At 33.9% G+C, this 6,647-nt stretch overlaps 1 pseudogene; it reads left to right on the plus strand.

Annotated features, from left to right (window-relative positions):
* Positions 1 to 2,618: 2,618 nt before the first annotated feature.
* LOC114320584 (UDP-glycosyltransferase 89B2 pseudogene) lies at positions 2,619 to 4,928 on the plus strand (annotated as a pseudogene).
* The last annotated feature ends 1,719 nt before the right edge of the window (positions 4,929 to 6,647 follow it).

A 6,647-nucleotide genomic window follows, 5' to 3' on the forward strand; every position in this document is an offset into this window, starting at 1 on the left:
AAAATTATAAGTCTCACCGATTATATAAACTATAAAGATCTAAAATTTTTAAAATTATACCACATCATTCAATGGTACACTAATTAATATCAATTCGTGCGAATAACTTTATTAAAAAAATAATAATATAAGGCTTAGTTTGGGGTACACTATGACTTTGTTTGGGATGTGAATTGATTTTTTGGCTATTTTGGCCTGGCATTAAAAAATCTCGTTTGTGATAAGCTTTTTGGCATTTTTTACTTTTGTGAGAGAAAAAATAAAATGATTATGAGTTGTATGTGACATTTTGTCTTATTTGGTTAAAATAGCCTATTTGGTTTTATATAACTATTTTAGCCCAAGTGATCTTTCCAAATGGATCCTATATTATTTTATTTTTATTTATTTTTATCTTTTTTGGGTTACATCACCTCTACTTTTTTGCACATCTTTTTATAAAAAATTAAAAAATACAGTTAAGCCATGTTTAGTTTTGTTTTTTTTAGCTAAAAAAACACAAAAGACAAAATTGGCCACATAAGCCAATAAGAAAAAATATTACATTCAAACCATAATCATTACACTTTTTTCTCACAAAAATCAAAAAAACCAAAAATAAAAACTAAATAAAGCTAAAAAAGTTAAATTAAAATAATTAAAAACCAAAAAATCAGACTATTTTAACATCTCCCAAACAAAGATTTATTTAGATCACCCAAATAATCTTTAAAATGCCTAATGAACTTCCCACTTCAACCTATACATATTATAAAATGCCAGAATAATAATAACGGAACTGCTATGTAGCTCGAAACTGTCGAGCTCGAAATTGGCTTGAATCCAAAACGACGTCGTTTTGGAGAATTTTTTATTTATTTTTTTTTTTCATTCTCGTTTTTTGGAAGTTGAAGATGAAGAAAAAACAGAAGAAGAAGAAGAAAAGAGTTGCAGATCCAGATCATCAACATCAACAAAAAAAAAAAAAAATAAAATTTGTTCATCAACAATTTTTTTTTTCTTTCTTGCAGGAAGAAGACGAAGAAGAAGAACAAGAGAAGAAGAAGAAGAGGAAGCAGACCAGAACTAGAAGAAGAAGAAAAGAGAATAGGAAGAAGAAGAAGAAAAAAAAAACAAAACATCAATGTCTTCTCTTGTTCAGCTCCAGATCAAACAAAACATCAAACAAAACATCAATTTTTTCCCCCCTTCATTTTCAGCTCCAGATCTAGGGAAAAAAAAAAATCATCAATGTCTTCATCACATTCAGCTCCAGATCAGCTCCAGATCAAACAAAACATCAATTTTTTTTCCCCCTTCATTTTCAGCTCCAGATCTAGAAAAAAAAAAAAAAAATCATCAATGTCTTCATCACACAGCACATCTTCATCATCAACATCTTCATCAACACAGCACATCTTCATTATCAACATCTTCATCATCAACATCCCCAGATCCAGAAAAAAAAAAAACCGCCCCTTCTCTCTTCCTCTTCTCCCCACCGATCGCCTCCTCTCTTCCTCTTCTTTTCTTCTTCTTCCTCTTCTTTTCTCTCTCTCCTCTCTATCTCGCCTCTGTCTATTATTGAAAAGTAAGGCCTCTGTCTGTTATTGAAGTAAGGGAAGGAAAAGAATTAAAAAAAAAAAAATTTCGAGCCAGTTTTCGAGCCAAGCATTCGAGCTACGAGCTACGGATCTTTATCCTAATAATAATAATAATAATAATAATATAAATGCCCAAAGAGGTGCCCACTTCCACCTATACATATTATAAAGATAAATTACAAATACATTTTAGAATTTTTTATTTGGAAAATATTTGTGACACTTTTTGGAGAGACCTTTACCACCCCTACAATGGTGTGGACCAATGATGTGTTTATATATATATATATATATATTTATTCTTTTTTACTTGGACCAATCACAAGTGAGTAGGGATTGTGGGGGTGATGTTTTGTGAGAATCTGATTAATTGACTTAATGATTAATTAATAAAATGAACGACTTGTTATAAAATTAAAAACATCAGAGATAGAATGTAATTTTTAAAATTAAAAAAGCGATTCATATTTTAATCAAACGTAAAAATGTATTTGTAATTTATATTTCTAATTTATCTTATTATAAAATGTCAAAAAAAGAAAAGAAAAAAGAAAAGTAATATAAAATGCCCAAAGTTCCCACTTCAATCTCCTGCAAGACTCTCCGTTTGGGAAGAGCTAAACCAAGTTTTTTTTGGCTATTTTAGCCACAAATGACAAAATATATTATTTTAATCACAAAAAACAAAACATCACATTCAACCTATAATCATTACACTCTTTTCTCACAAAAAAAGTCAAAAAAATCAAAAAGCCAAAAAGTCCTTCCCAAACCAAGTTTTTTAGCCCAGGCTAAAATAGCCAAAAAAAACCAAAAAGTCAAAAAACCAACCCCTTTCCCAAATTTGGTATCAAATGTATTTGTAATTTATATTTATAATTTATCTTATTATAAAATGTCAAAATATAAAATGCCAAATGTTCCCACTTTAACCTCCAGCAAGACTCATAGCTCAAAAAAAAAAAAAAAAACAGAAAACCTCCGGCGAGACTCTCTCTCTCAATAAATCCCCTTCTCTTTATTCAATACACAGCCATGACAACCGCCGGAGATGGTACACATGTCCTGGTATTTCCTTATCCTGCGCAGGGGCACATGATACCACTTCTGGACCTAACCTATCAACTAGCCTCTCGTGGCCTAACAATCACTATCAAGGTTTTAAAAAGTGGCCGCAACCGTTACGTAATGTAACGGTTTTGGTGGTTACCGCCACCCGTTACGGTCGCTTTTGTAGTGTGATTGAGATTCACAGGCGTGTCAGCCGTAGCGGCTGCCATAGCAGTCGTAACGGTGCCGTAACAGCCGTAACGGCCTGTTACGCACCGTTACGTAACGGTTCCGAACTGTTTCTTTTGAAAAAACACAAAAAAAAAAAAAGTTAAAAATGGGGGGAAGAGGGATAGAGAGAAGAGAGAAAATGGAGGAGCAAAAGATAGAGAGTGAGAAGAGGGAAGGTGAAAAACATGTTATTGATTTGTTGAAGCTGTAAGACCTACGCTATTCTATTCAGCTGTTATTATTCAACCATTTTGTTTGTGTGCGTCTGTTTATATATTGTTTGAAAATAATAATAATAATAATAATAATAATAATAATAATAATAATAATAATAATAATAATAATAATAAGTGTGGTCATTATCTATTTCGCTTGGTTAAAATATGTATGTATATATAAATTTAGGCTCTTATTTATTCTTACTTTTGTCATTGTTTTTCTTATATATAATAGTTAGTGATTGATTTTTTGTATAATATAAAGTCATTAATTATTAAAATAAAATGTAAAAAATTCAGTTTATACTAATTTAAAAATATGAAATATATTGGATTATACTTAAAAATTTACAAAAATTGATCAATATTTATTTTAAACCTAATAAATATGATCATGGAAAAAAAATATGCATATTGGTAAGTTTTTTTTAAATTGTGCGAAAAATAAAAAAAATTCGCTGTTCTAGTTACCACAACCGTTACGCTACGGCCTTTACACCCCGCAACTGCAACCACACCATCGCTACCGTTACGGCGACCACAACCACTTTTCAGAACCTTGATCACAATACTTATCACCTCCAAAAACCTCTCTCTTCTAAACCCACTTCTCTCAAAAAAACCTACAATCCAAACTCTCATCTTGCCTTTCCCTGCGCACCCTTCCATCCCCTCCGGCGTAGAGAATGTCAAAGACATGCCCCCAAATGGCTTTGGTGCTATGATGTGCCCCATGGGCGAACTCTACAATCCTCTCCTAAATTGGTTTCAGAACCACCCTTCGCCGCCAGTGGCCATCATCTCCGACATGTTCTTGGGGTGGACGCACCACCTCGCTTGCCAGCTCAGCATCCGCCGCCTCGTGTTCTCTCCTTGTGGTGCTATGGCCTTGTCTGTTGCTTATTCCCTGTGGCGTGACCTACCAAAGACAGATGATCCCAACGATGACAACGCTCTGATTTCATTCGCAAAAGTGCCGAATTCCCCAATTCACCCTTGGTGGCAGCTCCCTTCCGTGTATCGTTACTACGTTGAAGGAGACCCAGTTTCGGAATTGGAATTCATCAAAGATGGGTTTGAGTCTAACATGGCGAGTTGGGGACTCGTGGTTAACTCGTTTAGTGAGTTGGAACGGGTTTGTCTAGACCATCTAATGGAGGTATTGGGCCATGATCGAGTATGGGCTATTGGGCCGTTAGTCCCTCCTCTTGTTAATGATCAATCTGGCCCAATAGAGAGGTGGGTCTAGCTCTGTATTGCCAAGCGATGTGCTGTCTTGACTCAACACGTGTGAAGATCGCACGGTTGTGTACGTGTGCTTTGGTAGTCAGGCTGTGTTATCAAACAAGCAAATGGAGGAGCTAGCACTGGGATTGGAGAAAAGTGGGGTTAAGTTTATATGGTGCATCAAGGAGCCAACCAAGGGACACGTAAGTATGGTGTGATTCCATGTGGGTTCAAAGATCGTGTGGCTAAAAGAGGACTTCTGATAAGAGGGTGGGCTCCGCAAGTATTGATACTGAGTCATCGAGCTGTTGGTGCATTCTTGACTCACTGCGGGTAGAACTCGGTGTTGGAGGGAATATTCGCAGGAGTGCCAATGCTAGCTTGGCCCATGGGGGCTAACCAGTTTACAAATGCTACATTATTAGTAGATCAACTCAGAGTGGCATCTAGGGCTTGTAAGGGTGCTCAAGCTGTTCCAAACTCGGATGAGTTAGCTCGGTCGTTAGCAAAAGCCGTGGGCAAAAACCGGGACGAAATGGTTCGAGCCATGAAGTCGCGTGATGCAGCATTGGATACCATTAAAGAAGGTGGAAACTCAACCAAAATTTGGATGAATTAATTAGGAATCTTTCCTAAGGCTATTCATGAGAAGTGTTTTTGATGTCTCGATCAAACCCAGTGTCCACATAATAATTCATCTGTTCGTAAAAGAAAGACATATTTAAATAATTCATCGGACCTTTTGTTAAAAGCTTGATATGATATCTTCAGGATGCTTATGTCTCATATTTATCTTTTTGTATTTTGATAAATCTTGGTATCATATTTTAAATTCTTGGCCTATTTCATATCATTTATAAGTTAATTTATTTGATTTATTATTAAAAAAAAATTGTTAATATTAAATAGTGTTCTTATGAATTGTTTAATTATATATTCTTTTATTTTTTTTATTATAGGCTCAAATGTTCCATTCTAGTATGAATTACATAAAGTTCTTTTTTTTATTACGCACTCAAAGGTCTTATTCTAATGTGAATTACATAAAAGGCAAAGCATAAATGCGCGTGTGCTGTGTGTTAAGGGATAAATGTGAATTTTTTTCATAATGTTGAAATTACTAAATATAACTGTAAGACTTCAGTATTTACCATCCCACCAAAACTCGTAGGTAGTGGTGAAGGCGTATCTTTATTCTCTTAATGGGTATAGCGCCAAGTGCCTCAAGTCGATTGTGATTCGGCCTTACCCCGGACTTCTGCCATGGTAGGATGTTGGTCCAAACCTAGACCAACAATCCCTCTTCGGCACCTGCCTTTAAGCAGTATGTCTTTTAGGGGAATCGAATTTGAGATCTTACTTTGATACCAATTATAGGACCTTAGCGCTTACCATCTCACCAAAACCCATATGAAGTGGTGAAGGCGCAACTTTATGTCCTTAAAGAGTATAGCACCAAGCACCATAAGTTGACTGTGACTCAGCCTTACCCTGGGTTTCCTTCATGGCAGGATGTTAGCCTAAACCCAAGCCAATAGTAACACTTCAAAAAGACTTTTTAGTATACTTTTTCGAAACGTAATACTCCTATAATACACAAAAAACTTCTTAGTGCACTTTTCTCAAGCGTAACAGCGTAACATTCTAAAAAAATTCCTTAGTATACTACCAAACGTAATACAAAAACTACTTAGTGTGCTTTTTCCAAATGTATACTCTAATATTACACAACACACTAAAAAACTCGTTAGTATTTTTCTTAAATGTAATAACGTAACATTTTAAAAAAAATTATTAGTGTAATTTTTTTAAACGTAACACTCTAATCAATATAACACATAAAAACTCCTTAGTTTACTTTTTCCAAACATATTACTCTAATGTAACATTAAAAAATCATACTAACAAAAATGTACATTTTCACGCTCGACAATCAATATTTCAGCCACCAACCCCCCCAAAAAAGAATCTTTCACACCTCACATTTCTATTCTCATCTCAAAAACGAAATAGCAAATTGAAAAAATGAATCATAAAAGGCATTCACTTAAACTCAAATGACACCAAATCAAATAAATATAATTTTTAAAAATAAAAAAAACTAATTAATTCACAAAAAATAAAACTCTAAAAATTAAATTAGATTAACATTTTCCATATGAAATTTATGAATAAATTTTCCTTTAATTTTTAAACTTGTAGTCGAGAAATGCCTAATAAAAGAAAAAAAAAATTAGCAAAATTTGTTAATGTGTATTGTTTTAGAAATGATAAATTACATTTTACCCCTATATGTTTGATTATTTTTTTACTTTGGCTGTTGAATTTTTTTTTCTCT

This window comes from Camellia sinensis, chromosome 15, assembly GCF_055761805.1.
Source record: "Camellia sinensis isolate YWXY chromosome 15, ASM5576180v1, whole genome shotgun sequence".
Classification (NCBI taxonomy): Eukaryota; Viridiplantae; Streptophyta; class Magnoliopsida; order Ericales; family Theaceae; genus Camellia; species Camellia sinensis.